This window comes from Podarcis tiliguerta (assembly GCF_965153285.1).
Source record: "Podarcis tiliguerta genome assembly, chromosome: 10".
Classification (NCBI taxonomy): Eukaryota; Metazoa; Chordata; class Lepidosauria; order Squamata; family Lacertidae; genus Podarcis; species Podarcis tiliguerta.
In genome coordinates, this window is record NC_139543.1 from 25,371,760 (window position 1) to 25,398,803 (window position 27,044).

General features: G+C 42.2%; 1 long non-coding RNA gene across 1 annotated transcript in view; it reads right to left on the reverse strand.

Moving 5' to 3' along the window:
* The window catches only part of LOC310658287, a 116,300-nt gene extending 93,321 nt beyond the window's left edge, over positions 1-22,979 (reverse strand). Inside the window, exon 1 of the long non-coding RNA XR_014502184.1 lies at positions 22,854-22,979. This is a non-coding gene — a long non-coding RNA (uncharacterized lncRNA). The remainder of the gene's footprint in view (positions 1-22,853) is intronic.
* Between the last annotated feature and the right edge of the window lie 4,065 nt (positions 22,980-27,044).

Sequence of the window (27,044 nt, forward strand, 5' to 3'; positions counted from 1 at the left end):
TATAAGGCAGATTTCTGTGTTCCTATGAGACATCATTTCATGGCTATTGCAAATCCTCTTCTTTGCTTAACAGGCCATTCAAAGTCACCATTAATCTCTAACAATACAACATTCATAAAAGGGATTTACCATTTCTGAGTCCATTCTCAAACATTCCTTTGATGTCATTCATTTCAGCCTAAGATACATTTTCTGTATACCAGAGGACACGAACACTGCAGCTATACCCTCTGTTGAGAGCCAGCCTTCTTCCTTGAAACTCTGCAAAATAGCTGCTAATTGGCAGCCTTGAATAAATCATAGCTAGCCAACACTAATGAACTGTGGCAACAGAGAGAGTGGCCTATAAAGAAACATATTGGCAAACATAGCAGTAACTGTAATCCACAGGGACATACATGATCAAATCTATCTTTGTTGGGTTTAAAATCAATGAAATATGAGCTGCCATTGATTTTAGTATTAGACGTGAAACTGGGAGCTTGGGAACTGATTATTCCTTTAAGCAGCAACATCTTTGTTCTTCTTCCCCTTCCAACATCTTCTCTCTGTGTTGAGGTCAGTTTTTTCCATGAAGCTTCCAGCTGGTTGAGGATGTTGCTATTGTCACCCCAGATCATCTTCTGTTGATCTATCGCCTCTCATTTTAAGTACTCGCCTAGGTGGTCAACCCTGGTCCAGGCTAGTTAGTTTCCTTTGGATGGGAAAGCAGAGCCATCTAAAGATAAATTGTGTCTTGACAATAACCTGCTTATGTACCGGATGAACACCTATGCATGCAACAAGACGTATTCTCCAGAAATTTCAGTAATTCTTAGCACAAGTAAAAGCAAAATTTCTTTATGTAAAACTTCTCTTAGCCACCCTCACCAGAACTAGGAAAGCAGTCATATACAAACATACACACATTTCTGATGTTTGCAACTTCCATTCGTTCCATTCTAGGGTTGCTAGAGACAAAGGATAAACTGTGGAGCTAACTGCCCACTTAATCCTGAAACCAACTACAGCTGGAGACAGAGGGTCGTTTTTCAGATTGTTGTCGGTATCATAGAGACATCATTGCTTATGGTGTGCAAACATCCCACCATCACTTCTGATTTAGTTGTGCTTCAAAAGCCTACAAAACTTGTTTGACCAGAGGCAGCAATGGAACAAAATAAATGAGGAAATGAGGATACTTCTGCCATGCCATCTTGTGTTCTCTTTACAACTAGTGGGAGCAGCTTAATAAGTTCTCTCTTTTTGATGGACAATACATAATCATAAAAGTGTGTCTTAATGTGACATTGACTAAGGCACGGACCTCAAATCATCAACGCTTGAGTCTTCCCATTGAGTTGGACTAATATGGAGTTCATCACACCCACCCACATCCATCCCACACATCAGTTTGCAACCTTCTAGCCTAAATCCTGTGTAGCGTTATGACACAGCTTACATAAACTGTGCCATTTTCATCAGAGCAGCAGCTATCCAAAATAAGTTAGGCCAACTATAGAAGCTATATGCGAAGCACAAATATTTCACAGTCTAAGCAACACAAACTGTTAATGCATTTTCTCTCTATATATATTGCCAGTTCTTTCTTTGCCTCAAAGCAAAGCCTTAGTATATCTGTCTCCTATCTGTCATTTCCAGGGGTGTTTCAGTCTTGTGTTAGGGTTTCTTTCTATGTTCTTTAGATCATCCATTTTTTAGTTCCTTGTCTTCAAACACCTGAAGACTCTTGTCTGCTTCAGTAAGTACCTTTTGAATGTTTGTTTAAAGCTGCTTCAGCTTCAGTCATTATCTTTTATTATGGTTCCCAGGCAAGGTCCTTGCATCGCAGATTCCAATGAAGTTATTTCAGACAGCAATTCTCAAATGTCTGCCAATCCTTGTCTCTTGAGCTTACTTGAAAGTAGAGCATAATCCTGCTGGGAGTTGTCTGGTGTGTTTTTTTGTGGTTTTTTTCAAAGGACACTACTGCTTCCTTCTGCATAGTATGGCTCAGTTTTACTTAATAATGCTGTAATAGTTCACTGGATTCTGTCTTTTGTGCAAATGTACATACACTTAATTATAAAGTGTGCCATCTATTTCATTGTTAGATTGCATTTTGTGACAAATGAAGATATATTTGGCTCATAATGTCAGAAGTGCATTTTGGTATAAGCCACTTTGCTTTGAATGTCTCCAAATATTCTGTTAGCTGGCATGTTGCTGTTGCCCATTTAAGTAATATAAATTGGCACTCAAATTCTCGATCTTTACAATATCTATGGTGAGCCTGCCCCTCCACCAAACTCTTAACACTAGATTAAAGGTAAAGGGACCCCTGACCATTAGGTCCAATCGTGACCGACTCTGGGGTTGCGGCACTCATCTTGCTTTATTGGCCGAGGGAGCCGGCATACAGCTTCTGGGTCATGTGGCCAGCATAACTAAGCTGCTTCTGGCGAACCAGAACAGCGCACAGAAACGCCGTTTACCTTCCCACTGGAGCAGTACCTATTTATCTACTTGCACTTTGAGGTGCTTTCAAACTGCTAGGTTGGCAGGAGCTGGGACCGAGCAACAGGAGCTCACCCTGTCGCAGGGATTCAAACCACTGACCTTCTGAATGGCAAGCCCTAGGCTCTGTGGTTTAACCCACAGTGCCACCCGCGTCCCACAACACTAGATTACTTGACTGTTAATCTCTTCTCTGATACAGCTGTTTTGTTTTGTATGATTCGCACCCCCCTTATCTATTGTTATTTGTTTAGTGTCTTATTCGATTTGTGTTTTCAATTGTTTTAATTATTTCATCACCCAAAGAGCACTGATTTACGGGTGACCAATAAATGTTAACAAATCGATCAAAAAAATTATATGATATATAAAACTAAGCTGAAAAGGACGGGATGGCAACAGGGAAGGAATCCAGTTGTCACCTTGTCTTTACTCATCAAGCAATAAAGAGCCCTCCTTCGCCATTGTGTAGTGACATTTCCAAATATTTATAGCACTCTAGCAGTAACCTTTTGTTGGGTAGATAGGGAAGTTTGCACAGCATACTGAGTATGTCATTAAACACTTGCCTGAAGATCTGAGCATTAGTATCAGTGGCAGGGGCTTCCTCAACATGTCACATTTCCTTTGGCTGTCATGAAAAATTACAGCTGCTGTGATTCACACTTTAATAGCAGCTATTTGTGATATTTTAACCTAATGTACAGCCCCAGAGGAAAAACAACAGACAACAATAAAGCATCTGCCAGGGACTTGCTCACGGGGAAGGGACTCTGAGTATTATTAGGATGCCTTTTTTTCAAGAAAAAAGAAAAAAGGAAGGGGTCTTATGTCAAATGACAAAGGGCTCCGTGTTGGTTAACTTCAATTTATGTCCTTATTATCTCCTAGAGCATGGTCAGAGAAAGAGATGAAAATATTTATTCCTATCCCTTTTCTATTGTCCCATGACATGCCACACTCAGTATTGTGGAGTGTAATACAGCCGGCAACCATTTTAGGCACGTCCGACTGATATGTGTCTAGTGGCACATGGGTCCTTTTGGACCCGGAAGAGGGTAGAACAGGGTGCGGGGCACACTTTTGCATATTCTGCCGAAGTGCGGCGCCAGGAGTGGAACCCCGTATATACCTAATTGGTCACTGTGTTCCTCAAGCAAGTATTTCCTTAGAATTTCAAATATATCGGTGTGGCTGCCCTTGCTCTGTGGAACAGCATCGCTGTTGAGATACAAAAAGGGCACACACTATCTGCACTTTCAGGAAATTTTTGTTCCATCAAGTTTTTCCTGAAGGCACGTCTCCACCCCCATCTTTCAGCCTGGACATTGAAGTCCAGCTCTGAGGGCCTTCTGGCGGTTCCCTCCCTGCAAGAAGTGGGGTTACAGGGAACCAGGCAGAGGGCCTTCTCGGCAGTGGTATCCTCCCTGTGAAATGTCCTCCCATCAGTTGTCAAAGAAATAAACAACTATCTGACTTTGAGAAGACATCTGAAGGCAGCCCTGTTTAGGGAAGTTTTTAATGTTTGCTGTTTTATTGTGCTTTTAATTTTGTTGGGAGCCACCCAGAGTGGCTGGTATAAATAAATTATTATTATTATTATTATTATTATTATTATTATTATTATTATTTACCCACTGGATGGACACATGTGTCCATTCTTTATTGTTTTAAAACTCATATTCTCTTAGTTCTGTAACAGTGTTTTAGTTGTTGTTTTGTACAAAGCCTTGGGACATAGATGGAAGGTGGTTAATATATAGCAATCATCATCAAAAAGATTCTCTCCCAAATATTACTGCAGGCAGCATTTTCCAAAAGGAAATCCATATTAATTCATAGCAGTAATAGTAATAATAATAATAATAATAATAATAATAATAATGTAAAAAGGGTCAAGTGTTGCAAAGCAATCTTTGTCTTCTCGCCATCATCATTTCTTCGGCTCATGCATAAAATGTGGGCTAGCCTGGTGTTCACTGTGGAAGTCATTCACAGTACTAACACTGGCTTCATAAAGCTTTGGAGACTTTAGAACTGAAACCTCAATAGCCATAGCTATTAGTAAAGGAATGGCAGTGCTGCTACCGGTTCAGTGAATGGCTATATTCAAAGTGACTGATTATTGATTGGCAACCGTCTGGCATTTCTTGTCAAGGAAAGGATAAAGATTTAAGGAATCATCTATCACAGAAAGACTTCTAAAGTCTATTACCCAAATCAATCAGGTCAGGCTACAATCGTCACTTGAAAGTTATACCTTTGCCAGATATTTTTTTCATAAAAGGGAAAGAGGAATGTGTTATGTGTCGCTTGAAAGGAAGACTACGTTCTTTAATTTTTCTTTAAGGGCAGTGCTGCAGCAAATAAAATAACCTGGCCTATGCTTTTGCCCTCAGCTGACTTTTCTGTTTTCTACAACCATGTATCTTCACACCCCTGAGCTTTAACCGAGTTCATCTGTGTGGCGATTTTCTACACGCTACTGGCTTCGGCATTTTGGCACTCAAAGCGGATCTGTAAGGGCCAATTCACACATTATTAAAGGGAGCATGAGCGATGAAGATTACCAGCAGTCTGTAATCATGCTTCCATCCTCCCCGCCAGCTGCCAACACATGCAGCAGCTACTAACGTCTTTCCAAGTGCCCGTTTTCACTTTAGGTTATCCAGCACTCCTAGCAAGAACATCCTCACTGCCATACACTCATTCAAAGAAGCAAACTGTACTGAGCAGCACTTTGCTGTGTCCCTGCTAGGTCCCTTCATTCTTCCAGAGCAGCTGAGGAAGAGACCTATCCATAAGAGCACGGAGCAATGGATCCAAACTACAAGAAAGAAGATTCCACCTAAACATTAGTAAGAACTTCCTGACAGTAAGAGCCGTTCAACAGTGGAATTTGCTGCCAAGGAGTGTGGTGGAGTCTCCTTCTTTGGAGGTCTTTAAGCAGAGGCTTGACAACCATATGTCAGGAGTGCTCTGATGGTGTTTCCTGCTTGGCAGGGGGTTGGACTCGATGGCCCTTGTGGTCTCTTCCAACTCTATGATTCTATGATTCTATGATTCATAAGTCTGGGGAGGGAAGATCAGTCAGCACTGGAGGGAACAAGAAACATAGGTAGGAAGGAGCAGCCAGAGTGGTGGGGCAGCGCAATGGAGCCACCCTTTTGACACCACTGTTGCTGGTTTCTGGGAGGGTGCAGGGCTACGGCTGGGCAGTGGCGAGGTCAGGGCTGTGTGGGTGCACTGGCAGAAACACCAGATTGGCTTTGTCAGTGTAGCCATTCAGTCCAAACCTCGGTGCCGCCCTGCTTTGCCCCTCTCCATCCAGGTAAGTAGTAGCAACCCCAGGGTTGGGAAGGAGGCTCTGTGGCATGTTCCCACCAGGCTGGCCGCTTGTTCAGGTAGCATAGTACTGCTGCTACACAGTACAGTTAGTGAAGTGGAAGCTACATCCAATGCAGGCATGGGTTTTCACTGCCACCACCCATATGAATTGCTGGATAATGGGGAAGGCATGGGAAGCTCTGTGTTCCCAGGCTCCTCTGTGTTCTACAGTGGCCAGGGCCCCCGGAACTTACAGGAAATGTGGTCCCCATGGTTCCCAACATACCTGGACACTGCTAGGAACTTGTTCATGGTAACATCTAGAGACTGAAGCCAGTACAGTGGTACGTCAGGTTACAGACGCTTCAGGTTGCAGACTCTGCTAACCCAGAAATAGTATCTCGGGTTAAGAACTTTGCTTCAGGATGAGAACAGAAATCGTGTGGCGGCGGCGTGGCGAGGCCCCATTAGCTAAAGTGGTACCTCAGGTTAAGAACAGTTTCAGGTTAAGAATGGACCTCCAGAATGAATTAAGTTCTTAACCCGAGGTACCACTGTACTGAATATGAATTGGCCATGGAAAAACCCCAAGCTAATTACAGCTGTGCTTTTGTCTACATAAATGGAACTACCATTGAGCCCAATCAACTCTGTGTCAATGACATTAATGAGAACCAAGGGGAGTTTCAAGGCTTGTTGTTTAATCAACCTCACATGAATATTGGGAATAAGCCCTTAAGTTTTTAGGCAACATATTTGAAGACCTTTCTTGTTATTTGTTTTTAACTCTGCCATTCATTCCGAAAGCTCTTTGGGTTTTTCCCCTGCACACCACAGTGACAAGTTTTTCTGTCTCAGCTTTCAGTTGCTTGAAAAAGGAAAAGCACTCTGGTTTATAAGTTGTCTGTTTTTATATCATATTATCAACCAAAGAAGTACAAATGCCATTCAGTCAGTCACCTTCGTTAATGAGTTCTATTCAGGCATTCACAGGTTTGTGTGAGGGTGTGTCTAGAGGGTGTGTGAGCACAAGAGCCAAACCCGATCCGAATGTCTCCTCACGTGTCACCCCTGCTCCCTGCACCTTCTCCATACAATGCATAATTTTATAGACACTTTTCATGCCGCCACTTCCTTGCCTTTTCTCTGGAACTTTTTAGTTTAGAGAAAAGGCAAGTAAGAGGTTTAGATGATAAAAGTTTATAAAAGTGCATTAAAATGCTGACAATTTTTTTGTGGGTGCAAAAACAAACACAAGCTGATGGAGTAACAAAGGCTGGATCTACACACACACACAAAAGCATTTCAGGAAAACATGTTGTAAACTTCAAAGTGGAAAATCACGTGGGTGAAAGACAGGACTCCACAGCGCCATCTGTTGTCATGGTGTTATAACGCATATAAAACACATTTTCTTTACTAATGTAGCTGAGTCTATACTGAATTGAAGATAGGAATTTTTTTGAAAGAAACTGAAATTGGCAGATATGTCCATCCCTAGCTGCTTAGGAGCATGCTCACAGCAGTGTTGTGGATAATGGTAACCATGGGGATTTCATGGTTGTTGGCAACCCTGGGTGCTTCCATGCTCAGTGCAGGAGGTTGACTGCAATGACAGAGTTTGGGAGCCCTCCTTACCATCACCTGAACTTTTTAATTGGAGTATTGGGGAAGTTGGATGGGAGTGAATCACGGGTTGAAATCGAAATATGTGAGAAGATGATCTTAAAGTGTAATTTCATTTCTTTTGCTCTTTTTTACATGCTTCCATCTTGCAAAAAGGAAAAGAAATGATGAACAGAATTACTGAAAAATAACCAAATCTCTATTCCATTATGGGAAAGCACCTGAATATGGTGAAACAAAAGCAGGACAATTAGGGTTTTGTTTTGTTTTTAACGCCCCAAGCAAAATCTTCAGGCAAAATGTCCACTGGTTAGAATGTACATACAATTTTTTTTAAAAAAATAATGTCTCTGTTACACTTTCTGTTCCTCATTAATATTCAGAAGGATGCGCTCCACAGTATTCTGCAGATCGCTTCTTAACATGCCCTATCAAAACAAGGACCCAAATGTGAGGATTTCCCCTTGAACTGCAAAACCAGACAAGATTTCACAGCGACTCTAATTTATTTGGTAGTGCAGCTACAGATACACTTGTTCTCTTATCTCCTACTTTTTTGGTATGACAAATAAATATGCCTTTTGTCCGTAGCCAATATGGCACGAATACTTAGAACTAGCATGATTGGAATGGAATCACTGAATCAATTGGAAATAGTGTGCGCTGCTGCATTCCGACCGCCTTTTGCTTTATAGTACATAAGAACATTCAAATCCATTGGGGGAGGGGCAGAACGAGTTCTTAAGGTAGTTAATCATTTGTGCAAATGGAAGGTGTGTGGAATGGGAGATAGGATTCAGCGGCTGCGAGCTTCAGTAAGGCTGAGAGAATGGGCATGCTGAGTGCCATTAATTTGCACCAAGTATACAGGGGTCCAGGAAGAAATGGTTTAGTTAATTAAAGCATTTCACCAAGATGGATTCAAAATATGTTTAGTATTGCATTAAAATGAGCTGAGCACTACCTTTTACACGAAGCGCATTAAGATAATTGGTTTGATATTGGAAGAGGGGGAAGGGGATGGATAGATTTTGGAGTTACTTTGGGTTTTTCCTATGTAGAAATATTTAATTTACTGTTGCGTTTCTACTCCAGCTTTCTTCTGAGGAGAGCAAGGTTCTCTTAGCTCACAACAACACTGTGAGGTACGCTAGACAGTAAGATGAGGCATGAGCTTTATGGCTAAGCATGGATTTGAACTCTGGTATGCGAGGTCCTAGCCCAACACTGTAACCACAACATCACACTAGCTCTCAAACATTATTAGATAGAGAATCTCAAACCTAAAGAATATTCCCTCCTTTCCACCATTACAAGAGAAATGCAAGTTAAATTTTCTTTCTTTGAATTTATATTAGATTAACAGACAACATATAGATATATCACTATGCACTTCCAATACTTCCTTTGTATTCATTCAACGCCCCCCCCCCAAAAAAAAACAATAAAAAAGGCCAAGATCAACATATGAGTTTATAAATTTATTGTTTTTCAGAAGTAGCTGCTTTGGAAATTCACAGAAATTCCCAAAGTTTGTGAGGTGAGGTAAGGCACTCAAGCTGATTTTAAATCAAAATTTTGTCAACCTAAGTGGCTTGATTTTGTTAAAGTTTCTTTTACCGCAATAATTCTTCCAATAGTAGGAGTACAATTTATTTTGAAAATCCAAATTCTTTCCATAAAATCATTAACATTTTAGAGTTGGAAGGGACCCTGAAGAAGAAACTGAAGTGTAGTGAAATTCTTCTGAACTTTTGTAATGATTGTGGTTAACAAGATAGTTCCCCTCATTACTTCATGACTTCTAAAAATTTCCAAGTTTTTAATTGCTAACCATGTCTCAAAATGTTAGGTGTTGATCTCCACGAATACAGACCAAGGCTGGATCTACACTGGCCTGTTTAACGTTATTAGAACGCTATTAGATATATCATTCTAAAACTTCACAGGGCATACTCGTAAATTAAGTGTTTCTGACTTTTGTTTGCTCCATCAAAATGCTGTCTCCCGGCCGCTCGTTGCTCTGCAGTGCCCTCTGCTGTCCCATTTTAATAACGCATTATGAATGTTAAAAGTAGGGCGTCATGTGTCCATCTATGTTATGAAAACCATTCCTTAACGTTAAAAACCATGAGTGTAGTTCTGCCCCAAGCGATAATAACTGCCACACTGTGCAGTTTAAAACAGTGACTAGGAAGCTTCTTGGACTTAGCTCAGATTAGACCTTCCTATCCCAGATAAGTTCAAATTGGGCCCAATTTAGCTTGTTTTAAATTCATGCTTGTTCTGAACTTTGGGTCTCAATGTGCTTCCAGTGATGTCACAAGGAACACCTCTAAGCTATGAGGCCTCTAGTTTTATTCCCAACTGACTATAACTTTCCCTGATCCAGTGCTTTTTTCCTAATGACTCAAGATAACCACCATTTTATAGTTCAAATCAGGGAAAATAAATACAGTAAATGGACAAAAATACAAAAATTTACAAAATGTTGGGGGGGTATGCGCACCCCTACGTACCTCCCCGAAAAAAGCATTGCCTTAATCTATTAGTAATATCCAAGGCAACACGATGACCAAATACAGTGATATGATATCAATATACACTCTTTATATAGTATGAAATATTTGAAATCACATAAATAGAAAACTTATGAATCTCTGAAAGTCACTGTCAGCTGCTGGTGTGGTTGCTTGAGAGCAAACAGGCAAGACTCCAACCTGTCTTTTCCAGGCTTTATTATCTGTACAAACTATCTTACAGTGCAGAGCGTCACAAGTCCATGTCTGCTCAGTCGCTAGCAGAATCTGGGAGTGGGCGGTCCTTATACCTTCCCTAGCATAACAGTTGTGTGACCCCCATCCTTCTCCTCTCTCTACGCGCAAACCTACTGTGCAACGTGGGCGCTGGCAAAGGGGGACTTGCCTCCCCTCCGCTTTGCTCAGGCTTGGTGTTGAGGCTCTCCCTAGCATCTTCTGATCTCTGCACCGCCTCCCCACTGGAGGTGGGGCTTCTCTCCTCGCCAGAGGAAGTACTGCTTCGCAAGATCTTCGGAGGCTCCCTGTAACACAACTGCCCTTCCACCTCTCGCCTCTGAGCTGATGGCAGTTCCCTGACAGTCACAAAATATACTCTCTTAATGGATTCTCTTGAAAACATAAAACCAAATAAACCTAAGTCGTATAAGTCTCTGAAAGCCTATTAGTGGCAGCACAGCTGGCAAAATGAGTTGGGTTTGCAGCCCTGGGCACAGCTGAAACTGCAAAGTTCTTAGCTATGCTATTCCCCTGTCTGTTCCCCTGCCTTCTTCAAGCCTGAAAGCAGTGACAAGTGCATGGAAAATATATAGCAGTCTCCCCTCCCCTTCTCCTTTCGGACAGCAGTTTCAGACTGGGCCCAGAGACAGAGATCAAGCAAATGGGCAGTGATGGAGAGGAAAGCAGGGAGTGAAGTGACGTTGCCCAAGGCCTTGCCAAACTCTGGAGCCAATGAAAAGAAATCCTCTTTTAGTGCTCATAAGGCAGCATCAACTTCAGGGTGAACATGGGCCAAGGCCCAGGGCAAGTACATTTCCCAGGGGTCTTAGCCTCCTCAGTGCTCTTGCTCTGTAATGTGGCTTGTGGTGGCAGCTCCCCCTCTGGTGTTTCAGCAGGAAAAAGGAAGAGGGTACCTGCAGCAGTGACATAGTCTAGTTCATGGGCAGAGGGCTAGAGCCAAGAACTTCATCGTCTCAACTCTCCCATTCAAACCGAGAGTTGCATCCACTAATGAAGTGAATTATCAAATGGGCCAGCCGTGTACAAGAGCAGATTTATCTTGTCTGTGTGATAGACCATTTCCATCTTGAGAAAGCGAGAAGGGACAAGTTGCCTAGGTAAATTGTGTGATGTGCTTAATTTGGCATTTTAAAGTAGAGGCTGACTAACCGGCTGTCATGGGCGACTGCATCTGTTCGGCAAATTGTACTGGATGCTATGATGAGGTGCTTGCATTTTTAACTCTGGAGATCTTCATTCAAATTAACTGATAAGGCACATTTAACCCATGTCAGGTTAAGCCTTTTTTTGATTAATTACCTGTTGTTTCCTCTGCCACCAACATGGAGAACAGGATGGCAGGCTCTGTATTGCTGGCTGTTTTTGCAAAGAGGTGTGAACGCTGCCTGAATGTGGTGCTTTTGACCAAATCCTTAATAAATTGATTGTCAGTAGCACAGAACCTGACTAGTTTGCTGGATATAAAAAATGGTACAAGTACAAGCCTATGTTAAAGTGTACTGCGTGAACTAGATAGGAAATTGCACACAGAACTGTCTGTTCATTGCTCTGGTACTTAAACCAGGCGCAATTAAAACAGACTTTGTACCATTTGCCCAACCAATATAGCAAGATGAAGTCCAAATGTTCACAGATGGTAGACCTTCATTGTAAATTAAAAAATATACTTTGGTGGCCCAAAATGTGTTTGAGTGAAAGCAGGAATGCCCAAAGGAATCCACAGACCAGCTCCGCTGTGTGATGACCCTACAATTTTCCTCTGACAGTGAAGAATGGTTTTTAATTTTACTAATTTTGATTTTTAATTTCATCCGAGGTTTTACCATCTGCTTGTACACAGGGCTTCCTTTTCAAACACTGCCTTTAGATTTCTCTTTGGCGGAAGCTAAAAGTGCAGCGGGATGGATATATTCAGCCAAAATTAATCAAGAGTGACCGTAAATGAAAGGAGAAGAGCCTCTGGAAGACAAATGATGGAGCCATTTACTTAATATAAATAGGTGCACATCTCTGGATGGAGGTATAGTGCAAGTTCGGCTCTGCAAGCCTTAATATGCAACTGTGCACATTTTTATTCACACAAAGCAATTTGGATTAAAAGAGAAAGGGGTGAAAGATCATCTGGGTATAAGCTGTCTATTGATACATTTAGGCTCGAGATCAGAAGACGCAGCTTATCATTACCGAAGAGAAGCTTGGAAAAATCTCCCTAGGACAGTCGTGAGAACAAATATCCTACGAGCAGGGCAGGATTCATTTGGTGGAAAGTAACTGGTGATTAATTTTAATGAGGTATTGCAACAGTGGCTCACTGGAGTCCTAAAAGCATTCCCTTTTAGTAAAAAAATTATTGTCTCCCCAACCCCCATGAACACACATGAAAGGATGGCATATCAACAAGCACAGACTTGCATATTAGTAAACTGATCTGGCAACAGCAGCACCAGAGACCCAGTCCGTGTGCGAACTGCTGTTGGTAGAACTAGCAACATGGGCAATGGAAGCAACTATGCTGGTGACACTGCCCATACGAGTATGCTTGGCTTACTAATGTTACCAGGCATGGGTGGAAGCAGCCTCTACATAGTGACTCCTAGGCTGCTATCCGTGAGGTGTGTCCTGAAGTGACTGTTAGAATTCCTGCTCCATGACTGCAGTCCTGGGATTTTTGTCTATCACATGACGGTATATGTTTTGACTCCACAGAGTGGGAAGTGACGGAGACAGGATGTTTGTGTTACTGTGTTCCGTGAAGTGGGACTATTGTCCTTTGTTCTTTTTCTCTTTTTGCTGTCTGATGCTAGAGAGAGAAGGAGCCATGTTGCAGTGCTCAGTGTGTGTTTATATGTAAAAGTAGATTAGCCAAAATGCTGAGTTGCTGAGGTCTGTTATGCATGATGTGCAAACTCTGCGGATCCCTAAGTATGCCGGTGTCAGTTGGCATCGGTCGCTGCGATGTTCAGGCTGAAGAAAGATTTTGAAACTCCCGAACGATTGACCAGGAGGGAGAGAACATGCCAGTCTGGCATGTGTCTCTGCCAGGGTCCTACTCAAGTGTAGGCTGAACTCCTGACAGTGACCTGGGACATTACTGAAGAAGTGCCATCAGCCAAACATACCACAATGTCCATGTTCACTTGGCAATGCTTTTTATAACATTGGGGGGGGAGTGTATGTATGCACGCATGCACACATGGCAATCATCATCTAAAACAAGTTCCTCACCAGGTTTTACAAGAAATGCTCTTTGCAGGTTTATTCAGCTATTTGCAAAGCTCATCTAAGCAATGGAATGAGTGAGTTACGACAGGAGATTCTTTGGGATTTATATACAGTGTATTTATATACCTGCGACCATAATCTGTTCCGCAGGTCCGTCTAGAGGTCGAAATGGGTCACTGGGAGAGGACCGTTGTGCGCAGGTGGCGATTGCCCACTTCTGCGCATGTGTGAATGGTGGCAAACCCGCTGGTTACTTCCGGGTTTGCCACAGACGTTGGGCAAAATGGACGCAAGTAGAGGCAGACATAAGAGGTTTGACTGTAATAGGAAACAGCCTCATCAGGTCGAACTAATAGTTCACACTTCTCTTGAAGGCCATCTAAAATCAGCTTGTAAACCGCCTTGAGTATTGTAAGATAGAAAGGCGGTATACAAATTAAAAGTGATGACAATGATGATGATGTTGATAAATCAATCAATAAAGTTCAGCTGTTGGATGTGGCTAAATTTGAAAGTATAACCCCCTCCCCAAGGAGCTAAAAGCAGACACACACACCCCACTACATCTTCTGGCTCAGCCTGTTTAGCAGTTTTAAGGTATACTTCTGGTTGTCAGTCAAAACTATAAATTAATACCCTCCCCAAAGGAAGAGCAGTATATCACCAGGAAAAGTGTTGTACATTTTACCCCACTTAAAGGCTTTGTTAATATTCACAATAATTGAGTTTTAGTGCCTTTGAAATAGACAGTAAAATGGTTGCCTACACAAACTACCAAGGGATAGGTAGAGTAGCTTTCATTAAGCACCGATTCCCATGAAACCATTCATCACCAGCAGTTTGGGATTATGGGACATTAATTATCTAACCAGCAATTAATTAATAGTGATAATAACTAATTTGGAAAAGAGTATAGTTAGAATAAAGTATATATACTGACTTTTTATCATTACAGGTGCAAGTTTCTATCAGCTTTGATCCATGGGAAACAGGACAACCAAATACAATTGTCATATGAAATCCTCTATATTAGTCAAATAGCCATAGCTATATACTCCAACACTTGTTGTAAGCATATTTTCAAGAAACCTAACTATACAGGAATATAGCACATAATACTATAGCACATTAAAGGTAAAGGTAAAGGTACCCCTGCCCGTACGGGCCAGTCTTGACAGACTCTAGGGTTGTGCGCCCATCTCACTCAAAGAGGCCGGGGGCCAGGGCTGTCCGAAGACACTTCCGGGTCACGTGGCCAGCGTGACATCGCTGCTCTGGCGAGCCAGAGCCGCACACGGAAACGCCGTTTACCTTCCCGCTAGTAAGCGGTCCCTATTTATCTACTTGCACCCGAGAGTGCTTTCGAACTGCTAGGTTGGCAGGCGCTGGGACCGAACAGCGGGAGCACACCCCACCACGGGGATTCGAACCACCGACCTTACGATCGGCAAGCCCTAGGCGCTGAGGCTTTTACCCACAGCGCCACCCGTGTCCCTCCAAATAGCACATTACTTACATGATAACTTCAATGTACTGAAGTTAAATTTCCCTGCGTAAGCCCCATCCTGTATGTCCATCCTGTATGATCACAACAAAATTTCCTGGTCTGTTGTGGTGACCTTTAATCATGTCAGACACATTCATTAATCTCTCACTTTCCACAAGCAATTATTTTGCATTGTAAGTGGACTCTATGTGGCTACTGCCATTATATAGTTTAGTCACCTGCTGGAACTAGACAAAGGGTGGAATCCAAAACCCCTTTGCACCAGGCTGTGGGTGGAGTCAGGACTTTTCTCTTGCTCCTCCATTTTTGCTTCAAAGAGACAATACAGTTCTTGTTTTGTATCTTAAATAGTGTGCTCTTTAAGCATTCCATGACACACTCAATATTCTTTCTCCTGCTATACTGAGCAGCTGAATCCAAGACGCAAAATTTAGGCTATATGACTTAACTTGGCTATGGCGCCCCTAGTGAGGCCTGAGCTATACATGTATTAAAATATTGACATTTTTGTTGCATGCCAAGGTGAAATCATGCAAAGACTGGGGAAAGTGAGGTCCTTGCAATGAATGCATATTCTATGAGACAATTCCAAGCCCGGATCTTGTCAACAGAACTGATTCCATATCTTTATAGTGAAAGATGATTTAAAAAGAGATAAACCGCACCGTACTGGCCTAGAAAGTAAAACAAAACAAAACCCACTTCCTTCCCTCTGGAGAATCTTTTCATTATTCTGCTTATATTGGCTATGAAATAAGGAGGGGGATTATCTCAAGACATTCTTCTGCTATTTCTATTTTCCCCTGTCTTCAAGTTTTAACTCTTATTGATTTGCTTACCTATTGATTGGCATTTGTTATTCTGAAAATAAAAACCTTAAAAGGAGGAAATCCCAGCAAGTCTTGTTTCATAATAATTATTCCTGCAATTAAAGCAGAACAATGACTTCCAAGCCTAATCCTTTTTAAAATGGGGGGGGGGGGTCAAGCTAAATACAGTCCTTGGGTTTGGACTTTGTTGACTTTCCAAAGAGGCAGTAGAGACTTAAGCCACCTTTCTATTGATCTCCTGAATTTAATGTATAGAAGGAGCCATCAGGCATTTCAGTTTTGGCCGTCCCTTGGGAGCCTTGGGAAAGAGTTAAGAAGCGCTCTTCTGGATCAGACTAACTGACCATCAAATCTCACCTGAGTCAGCATGCTATGCTTCCCTCCAATTTTCCAACTGCCCACCCCCTTGGTGCACCCTGGGGTGAATCCCAAGCTCTGTGCATTCATTACTTTGGAAGGAGCAACTCTGACAGACACAACTGTCATCTAGATACCATACCAGACTGTCAGTTTGCATTTCTTAGTGCAGACAGTATTGATCTTTCCTATTCCAATTAATACAAGAGGATTCTATAAGCTACTAGAAGCTTCTCTGTGTGAGAGAAGCAGGCAGAAGGGTCATGATTGTTTGGGTTATACCTTCTGGGAAGCTAGTTTGAACTAGTTCTCAATTAAGGTCATGCTGACTATAATAGTGAGGCCAGAAGGAGTGTGGGTTTTACTTTCTATTTCTCTTTCTTCTGTTATGGCGTTCTGTACATAGTATGCTTAGTGTTAGGTTTTAGTCTTATTATGAGTTAAGTTTATAAGTTTCTGTAAGTGCTGCGACTGGATTTTTATGGACTGTGCCAATCCTGAATGTATTTGGATTTATGACCATTATGCTCATTTGCCTTCAGCACAAGTAAAGCTCTGCTGAATGAAGTACTAATGCCTCCGGTCTATTTTTGGAAACCAACACGTTTTAAGGTTTTGCTCCACACATACAACACAGACTTCCCCAACCAGGTGTGCCACAACTCCCTTCAGCCCTAACCAGCATGTCCATTGTCCTGGGATGATCTGGGCCCCAGGTTGGAGACAGGTGTCTGGACTAAAGCATGCAGCCTGGATGGACAAGTGAACTGGAATGTAGGAGATAAACATTGGGGTGTTAAAGCACAGTCAGACCCCAGTTCCTAATTAAGAGACTCTATCAAAATTAAAGAAAAGAAAGAAATTTGAAAAGATAGTGTAACAAAATATGCAAAACTATTCACTCAATTTAGGCTATACAGCCCTAAACAGAGGCTCCAAGACACACAGATCACCCATGAGTTCCAATACAGTGGTACCTCGGGTTACCTACGCTTCAGGTTACAGACTCCACTAACCCAGAAATAGTAACTCGGGTTAAGAACTTTGCTTCAGGATGAGAACAGAAATCAGGCAGTGGTGGCGCGGCGGCGGCGGGAGGCCCCATTAGCTAAAGTGGTGCTTCAGGTTAAGAACAGTTTCAGGTTAAGAACAGACCTCCGGAACGAATTAAGTACGTAACCAGAGGTACCACTATACAGCAAAAACATGTCCAAAGAAGCAACACATTTAAGAGGGAAACAGCCTCATCTTATTCCTTGTCCTCAGGGCAGAGGGGAGAGAACCCACCAATCAGGTACAGCAAAGTCAGACTGAAAAAGACTTTCTTGTAGTGAAGCATGACATCTCAGAACATACTGAGAAGGATATGGACTCTTTACATTTGCCAACAATCCAGGTAGGTAAACTATAAGAAGAATGAATGGGAGCTATCTCCTGTTGGTTCCCAGTAGGCAGGACTATCTGAGGAGGCAATAGAGAGCCTGAGAGACCATGCTTGAGGCAGCATGCTAGAGGCAACTAATGCATCCTCAACCTTTCTCCCCACATTTTGTCTTCAGGAAACCCACAAGCCAGGAAGAAAGGCAACGGCCTTCCACCTCTGTTCTGATTCTGCAGTACCAACTAAAACAAAAAACAAAAAACACATACACTGCAAATAGCAAAATTCCAAAAACTACATTTCTCAGCTAAAATCCTTATGTGTTCTAAACAAGTGCTTGTCTCTATTTTTCATTTTGAATCAGTTTTAACAAGCCAAGACAATTATACTATATCAAATTCAGCAGAGGGGGAGGTGGGAGAATCAGCACTTTAATGCGCCATAACATGGTGCGTTCAGCATTTGTAAGGTAATGTCTACCAATGAGTATAGATATTCAATAATTATCATTAAAACGAGAAAATGAACAGCTCAAGGGAACAAAGCTGGACAAAGAAGTTTCACTTCCAAATCACCAGTGGAAATTTTGCTAAGTCAGTATTTGCTCCAGTAATTGCCGATTTATGACTCCACGGTGCCTCGTGTTGAATATGCTGATGGTCTCCATCAAATAGGCATAACATATTTTGAGGTATGGCAAAATTTCCTGTGGGGGCAATTGTTTCTTCAAGTGCTGTTCTTCCCCTATCCAAGCACATCTCACACTTCATGGTAATATATTGGCTGTAGTTTTCCTGTCATACTAGTTTAGCTGTGTGTATTGGGATGAGGGGGGAATAAACCTCCTATTTGTTTGTTTGTTTTTTATCTTCATTTCCTTGAAAATGAACCCCATGTTTATTTTAAAGGTGAGGATGAAAGGCGTCACTTTCTCCCCCCCCCCAAGGGCATGCATAGATTTATTGAATCTCTATCACATTTTCCCTCCAAAGAGCTTGCCTCTTGCCCTGCCCCCATTTTAACCTCACGATGACAGATGTTCTGCCACTCAGCAACAGCCCTTCCTCAAAGTACAGCATCCAAAGGAGAACAGAAATGTGTCTTGTTTACCTTGTTAACTGGGCTAATCCCAGTTCAAAGACATATAGTACTGTTACTCATGTCAGCACATTACAGTGGTACCTCGTGTTACAGACACTTCAGGTTACAGACTCCGCTAACCCAGAAAAAGTACTTCGGGTTAAGCACTTTGCTTCAGAGTGAGAACAGAAATCATGCAGCAGCGGCAAGGCAGCAGCGGGAGGCCCCAGGTACCTCAGGTTAAGAACAGTTTCAGGTTAAGAACGGACCTCCAGAACGAATTAAGTTCTTAACCTGAGGTACCACTGTATTTGTGTTGCAAGTGTTCTGACTAAGACCCACAGCACTCCTAGGAAGCTTTCTAATGCTGGGTCTGTCTAGTTCAAGATCGTCTGCATCAACTGATGGCAAGATTACGGCCAAGAGTCATTCCCACCTCCACCCGAGATGTTGAGGATTGAACATGAGAACTTCTGCAATCAAGGCACATGCTCTATCACTCCACATCCCTCTCATCAATGAACATAGTGGAATTCTAAACTCAGGGCAGGCTTTGCAAGGTGGAAACAAAAAATATTGACCGTAGTAAAGGGGAGATTGAAATAAATTTAAAAAAATAAAAAATTGTCCAGTGGCACCTTAGAGACCAACTAAGTTTGTTCTGGGTATAAGCTTTCGTGTGCATGCACACTTCTTCAGATACACTGAAACAGAAGTCACCAGACCCTTATATCTGGTGGGAGGGTGGGGTGGGGTTTTTCTCAGAAGGGCAGTAGGAGATGGGTGATTGACTCAATGGGTATGGTTAATCTGTTGACGACTTAACGACTGCAATTAGTCCTACAGGAGAAAGCAAGGGATAGTATGCAGATGACCAAAAATAACTTTAGCATATGTAATGAATCCTATATCTCTATTCAGACCAGGTCCCTCCATAGTTTTCAGTTTAGTAATAAGTTGTACTTCAGCAACTTCTCTTTCAAGTCTATTTCTGAAATTCTTTTGTAATAAGACAGCTGCTTTGAGATCCTGTATTGAATGTCCTGGGAGACTGAAGTGTTCTCCTACTGGCTTCTCTGTCTTGTGATTCCTGATGCTTTCCTGTCATACTAGTTAAGTTGTGTTTTGGGATGAGGGGCGATCGTGAACCCTGAGCTCTAGGAATAGGGCATAAGAGGCCCTTGCCAGAGTAATCTTCAGACTAATCTACTCCATTGAAAACAGCACAGGGGCACTGCCACCTAGAAGCGTTCCATTTTGGAGTGGCAAAAAATTTGCAAGTAAATGTGACCTAAATAAAACTCCAGTTTTATCTTACTCTTGTAATAATTTATCACTGCATGGAAGGTGCTGGCACTTCTTGAAAATGCAGTGACAGCTACAGAGCATAGCTTTGATTTGACTAGCCTCCTAGATGGCACTACGAAATGAAAGTACACCACACTACAAAATCTGCTGAAGTCAGTGCAATGCCTTTCTATGCGAAAGCAGTGAAGTTCTATCCTCTATTAAACTTTATATTGAAAAGGCACAGGATAGATCACATTATATACCTCTAACCCTATGAGTAAATCTACAGATGAGATACTAATTTAAGTTGCAATTACTGTGGCAGAGTGAATGCATGAATACCGTCACCATTCTTGCATTAAAATGATTCAGAGAGGAGCCAGGGCTAAAGAAGAAAAATGCAATTTTTTTGTTTTTATTATTATTGCTTATCATTGTTATTTTGGTTTGGGCCTGCTATGATTATGATTATGAGTTTTTCATTGATATTTCTCATTGCAAGTAGCACTGCCAGAGAAGTAATAACTGCCCCACTCTCCACATAAAAGCATCAGGGGAGCAGTTTAAAAGTAATGATGAAAAAAGTCTTTTGTGGCAACCCGGGAACAAAGTGGAAGCTTCCACGTCTTGTATGAGAAGCTTATGGCTTATGTAATAAAATCATCCATTTAAAACAAAAAGAGAAAGGGCTGTTCATCCAGATTTGGATGTTACTTCTTTCTCTTTACAAAATGACATGCCTGAGTGAGTATCAATCAACGTTTCACTCCTTCTCTTTCTCAAAATGGTTCTCAGAGTTAATGAAGTGGGTTCATCATAAGGTTCTCTGACAACATCTCATTTTTACTCAGTCTATTTAAAACAAAAACAACAAAAAAACCCTCTCCTTTGGTGAGAGGATTCAATCTGCAACATTCCACATAATAATTTTAACAGTACCAGGAACTGAACTGATGTATTGTCACAGCATAATACCTCAGGTAAGCATTTCAATGGGAGCTTTAATATTATTTGAGGGTCACAGCGTACCTGACATTTCAATTTGTTAGCAGGGCACTCACATCTCTGGTGCAATCGTTAAAATATACTTTAATAAGGTTTCCACGGTTATGTAGGGTCATCCATTATGGACAAAGCCATTGTGGTCAATGAGACTAGAAGAGTAGAGGGTTATCCACTTTGTCTTTCTAAGGGAAGTGTCAGCAAATAATACAATGCAATCCTTATGAAGCACTGACCTATGCTTTCTAATTTCCTAAGGAGGGTATTTCCAGAAGGAAGGAAAGATCGAATTATAGTAAGGATAGCTAATTTTTCCCCCTCATAGGAGCAGTTATTAAATCATAAATATGATCAATTGCTAATTAAAAGACAAGATGACTTATTTGCTTTCAGAATGGGAGCTAATCACCCAGTGCTGTTTATTCTGAATGTATAATATTTTATGCCTGGGGTAATCTCTGAAATTACATTCCCAGCATTATGTATTAACAGGCTACAGTCCTAAAGTCACAATGTGCTCTTTTCACTTTTGGAATAGTAACTCCTGTGAATCACGATACTTTTCGTATCAATAAATGCCTCGTTTGGCAATAGGTAAGTCCTGAAAACTGTTCTTTTATGCTGGGGCTGGGAGCTGGGGGCACTGTTATACAGTAGTTCTGCTCCTTCCTCCTGGGCCATGTCAAGAAAGGGGTATTGGGGGATGAGTGTTCAGACCCCTGGGCTCTCATTTGTGGGGTGCCTCAGGGTTCCATCCTCTCCCCCATGCTTTTTATTATCTATATGAAGCCGCTGGGAGAGATCATCAGGGGGTTTGGGCTGGGTGTTCATCAGTATGCAGATGACACCCAGCTCTACCTCTCTTTTAAATCAGAACCAGTGAAGGCAATGAAGGTCCTGTGTGAGTGTCTGGAGGTGGTTGGAGGGTGGATGGTGACCAACAGATTGAGGTTGAATCCTGACAAGACAGAAGTACTGTTTTGGGGGGACAGAGGGTGGGTGTGGGGGACTCCCTGGTCCTGAATGAGGTAACTGTGCCCCTGAAGACCAGGTGCGCAGCCTGGGAGTCATTTTGGACTCACAGCTGTCCATGGAGACGCAGGTTAATTCTGTGTCCAGAGCGGCTGTCTACCAGCTCCATCTGGTACGCAGGCTGAGACCCTACCTGCCCGCGGACTGTCCTGCCAGAGTGGTGCATGCTCTGGTTATCTCCCGCTTGGACTACTGCAATGCACTCTACGTGGGGCTACCTTTGAAGGTGACCCGGAAACTGCAACTAATCCAGAATGCGGCAGCTAGAATGGTGACTGGGAGTGGCCACTGGGACCACATAACACCGGTCCTGAGAGATGTGCATTGGCTCCCAGTACGTTTCCGAGCACAATTCAAAGTGTTGGTGCTGACCTTTAAAGCCCTAAACGGCCTTGGTCCTGTATACCTGAAGGATTGTCTCCACCCCCATCGTTCAGCCTGGACACTGAGATCCAGCACCGAGGGCCTTCTGGCGGTTCCCTCATTGTGAGAAGTGAGGTTACAGGGAACCAGACAGAGGGCCTTCTCGGGAGTGGCCCTGTGGAACACCCTCCCTTCAGATGTGAAGGAAATAAGTAGCTATCTTATCTTTAAAAGACATCTGAAGGCAGCCCTGTTTAGGGAAGTTTTTAATATTGAATGCTGTATTGTTTTTAACACACGATTGGAAGCCGCCCAGAGTGGCTGGGGAAACTCAGCCAGATGGGCGGGGTATAAACATATTATTATTATTATTATTATTATTATTATTATCCCCTAGAGGTGGGAGGGATTATTTTTCTTCACATTACCAAAAGCTGCCTAACCACCATAAAAACTGTATTTTTGACATTACAATATTTTGGGTAGGTTTGAATTGTATTTTCTTTTAACTCTTTTTGTATATAACTTGCATCTAATCAGTCATGCTATGTACACAGTCTTACTTTTATCTCCTCTTTCATTTAAACTTTTACAAATGCAACCACAATGGCCATGGGAAGATGTGCGGCAGTTGTGGCCCAGGGAGGCATCCCCTCAGACACCTGAAGGACAAAATAAACGCCATGGCGTCTGACCATTGAATCGCCTCCCTGGTTGGGAGTTCAAAATTGCCCTATCAGGGGCAAGCTGAGGGGCGGAACCTGAGTGGAGATCAAGGTCGACTGCACTAATCACTGTAGATTTTAAAAGCAAAAGGGCAAAAACGATTCTGTTGTAATCTGCCAGTGTTTAATTGCTTTTAAGGAAATGAATATACATTGAAGCAAAACTTTCCATCATAAATACTTGGCGGGAAATCCTGCCAGCCCCCACAGCCGGCCAAGACCAGAGCCAATGTCAGCTGGCCGCACGGGGCGATTACTTCCCACGCTCGGCTTGCTGGCAGCTGCATTGAGTCACAACTGTTGCCACTGTCATGGTAAGCGGTCTCTCTAGTAGCAGAAGAGTACTAGCTGGAGATGCACATTCTCATCTCTGTTACAGTACAAGATGGTACCCGCTTCCCTATTCACATGTGGCAGATCTAATGGGGATGACATGGGATGCTTCCCATCTGAATGTGGGTCGTGGCACAGATGCATATCCACAATCATCATATATACACACACAAACAAACAAACAAACAAACAAACTGGTAAAGGAAATTCCACTAGCAGCTTATGTCCATGCACAGATTTTCCCTAGTGGATCAGGGTATAAGACCACATCTTTGTTGAAGGAAAGGAGGAAATGGTGCCTGCATTTAAATTGGCTTGAATCCAGCAAATATTTAAATTGATATTCCTAAAATTTAGCAAAGATTAACAGCAATGATGATGCCTTAATTCTTAACTAAATCCATTGGTGTACAAATACAACCGTAACCAGAAATTAACAGTTCACAGTAAGAGGATGATCCTTCAATCCCCACCTCGCTGAATAGCCCCAGAGGACCTCTCACTGAAATCAAGTGGTTTTATTTCCCTCTGTTGAGTTCAAAAAAGATCAGGGTAGGATCTCATAGGGGACCACTTGTGTAACTAAGGCTGTGCAAGGCAGAACTAAAATGAATAAAGCCTATTTTCATTCTCCCAAGAAGAATTCGGCTCCAAGACAAAAGCAAGATAAATGTTTAATAGCAAATTAGGGGGAGGAGTGTTTTTTAAAAGTGTTCTATGGTATTAATAACTAAATGTATTAGCAACCTAGATAAGATGTCAAATCTTGCAAAAGCCAGCAAGGCAACTCTCCTTTTTAAATGAGCAAGGCTGACATTAATTAACTTAGAATACCAACAACCTAGAAAATATATAATAATAAAGTAAGACTGAATCTGCCAAGTATAATATTTGCCTGCTGCTATAGTCCTGTCTTTAGGAGTGAAGCCCTCAGCTACAGCAATGCAGCTCTCTTTAAAATTCTGTCATAAGCAACCCTGAAGAAGTAAAGGGTTTGTCAAGATTAAAATCTTTAAAAGGCATGGCTATTTTCAGGAATCCCTCCCTTTTCAGTTTACTGTCCCTTTCAGGAGCAGCTGCTGGATTTTTCTTCCAAATGTAGCCTTTTAGTTTGCATATTATATTTATTCCACAATAATTGAGAATGTGTGCATGTATCCAAGTTTATTAATAGCTTTGCTCTGCAGCATCTTCAATAGACCTATTCCTGCAAAACTATAGTTAATATAAGTGAGACCCGAAGAAAATGACTTCCTGGGATAATAAGGAATAAGGCTGACACTATAGACACAAGACAGAATTTGCAGAATCATAAGAACAAAGTCATAAAGTCATGCTACACAGTGGAGCATTTAGGATTCCATATTGCTTTTGCAATATTTTATTTAGCAAAATTAGTTTCCAAGAGCAAAAGGAAACTGATGCAGAAGACATAATTTTAAATTAATTCTTAGCATCTGAATTAAGCTTTCAAATGGAAAAGAAATGTAGATGGAGAGCATATTTTAAAAGTGGCAGTTTAATTATATGGCTGCTGGCTTCCTTTAGCTATAATCATGATATCTGCTAACCTCATAGTCGTCTTTGTTACTGTAAAACACTATTGTAGCTGTAGCTCATGGGCACAAGGAAAGTGTCTTCAGCCAATATCTCACTACCCAGAAAAGAGAATGAAAGAACCAGAATATTGCCATTTAACCTATATTTCTCAGTCACACAGTGAAATTGACATTGCCAAAGGATGGCAAAAAAGAAAAGAAAAATGTATCGTCCTGTGATCCTCATTTCACACTACTTACAAATTTGCAGATTTCTCCATAGACCAAGATTTGTTTCCGAGGCAAATGAAGGCTCTGAATCTTCACACTATACAGCAACGAGCTGTTTCTAGGGCAGATTCACACAATTGCGAAAGGAGAGCTGCCCCATATATCTTGCCATACAAACTAAATTCCAACTCAGCATTGCATAGAGGAACTTCTATTTGTATTTTTTATTTACACATCCAAACACTAACAGGAGGGACCACCATCCTTATGTCCTTCTGCCTCCCATCTCCTTGCATTCAATGGCCCCTCTACCTTCCTTGTGGCTGCTACTTCTCTGATTTCTTCTAACATTGAGCGTTCTGGCCATTTTGCTGTGAAGCATTTGCAATACACTTGACATTGACAATAGCCACCAAAAACAAGCTCTAGGTTAGAGGAAGGCAGGAAACAGCTAAATCTGTGGACAATCTTGGGGATTCAGCTAAGAGGCCAGCGTCTTTCAGTTTTCTTCTTATCCACTTGACCAATCTTCGGCCAAGGAAAACCCAAAAAAAGGGAGCAGCACCAAACAAGCTGAGCAGTATGGGAAATTTAACTACAAATATATAAAAGTCCACTGTGATATGGATGATATACAGGAAGTGTTAACAACCAATAAATAATTTTTATTATGTATTATTATTATATGTAATGTGGATTAAGTCCAAGGGCTCAGCCACACTTCAGATTGTCCCAGAAACCACAGGTCTGAGTGGTTTCCCACCTGTCCTGGGCTTCCTAGGCATTTTGTCCCTTGCTTTCTGCTTCTCCCCTGCTTTCTGAGCTGTTGCACCTTTGCTCCACCACCTTCCTCTGAAAAACACACCTTTTATCACTAAATCAAAACAAACGGCACCCCACAGAAAACCCCTTTGTTTGGATTCAGCGCTAAATCATGGGTTTTCCCAGAGGAAAGTGGCGGAGCAAAAGGAAATGTGCATGAGCCCCTTACTTTTGTTTTGCTGTAATTTCATGATTGTGAATGTGATGTATGATTTAAGTCCATGGGTAATTTTGTATAAATTGCTATTTGTCCCTGGGCCTACCTGGCAGCGAGTCAGTATGCCAACTCTGAGGGATGAATCCACACAGGCAAAGTCCGGAGGTCAGGAAATGAGGTCCAGCATCAAACCAAGTAGCCAAGTCCAAAGTCCAGCAGTCAGGGCACAGTCCAGAGTCAAACCCAAAGCACAGTCCTGTGGCAATCCAGGAACATCCAAGTCAAGGTCCAGCAACCCAGGCAGTTGAACAGTAACAGCACCTCAGCTCTGCTTCCCTTTTGCACTTTGCCTGGTAATTGCTGCACCTGGGCTTGATGAGGCAGATGAGCCTCACCTGTTCCAAGCTTACTCCAACTGAGCAATCACATGCCTCCTCCCTGAGCTAGCGAGACCCACCTGGCCAGTGAATTTACTAGGCTTGAGGGTCCTTTTCTGCCTCAGCTTCCTGGAGCACCCTTTCTGCTGCTCCCTATACCTCAGATCCTGTTGTGTTTGTGGAGACTGGGGCCCCTCTGGCTCTGGTGATGGGTTCTGTTGCTCTGGTTCCTGTGCACTGATCTCCATTCCCTTGCCATTCTCTATCAGCCTGTGAGAACTTCCTTCCTCATCCCCAGCTTGTCCCAGTATGTCCCAGTCCTGGCTACCCCCACCCCACCAGCAATCCTCTTCCTCCTCCCCGCTGACCTGCCAGTTCCTGGCACTATTATTTTCTAGAGCTCCTGAAGCACCAGTTTGAAACTCTTGTCTCCCTTTCCACTTATCAGCTTTTGAGTAAGACAAGTCCTTACACCCCAGTGTTTGCAAATACCTCGGTATTTGTCCTGTTGATCAAATAGCTATTCAGTTTTAGCTATTACATTTTACCTAACAGCATTATAACTTTGAGC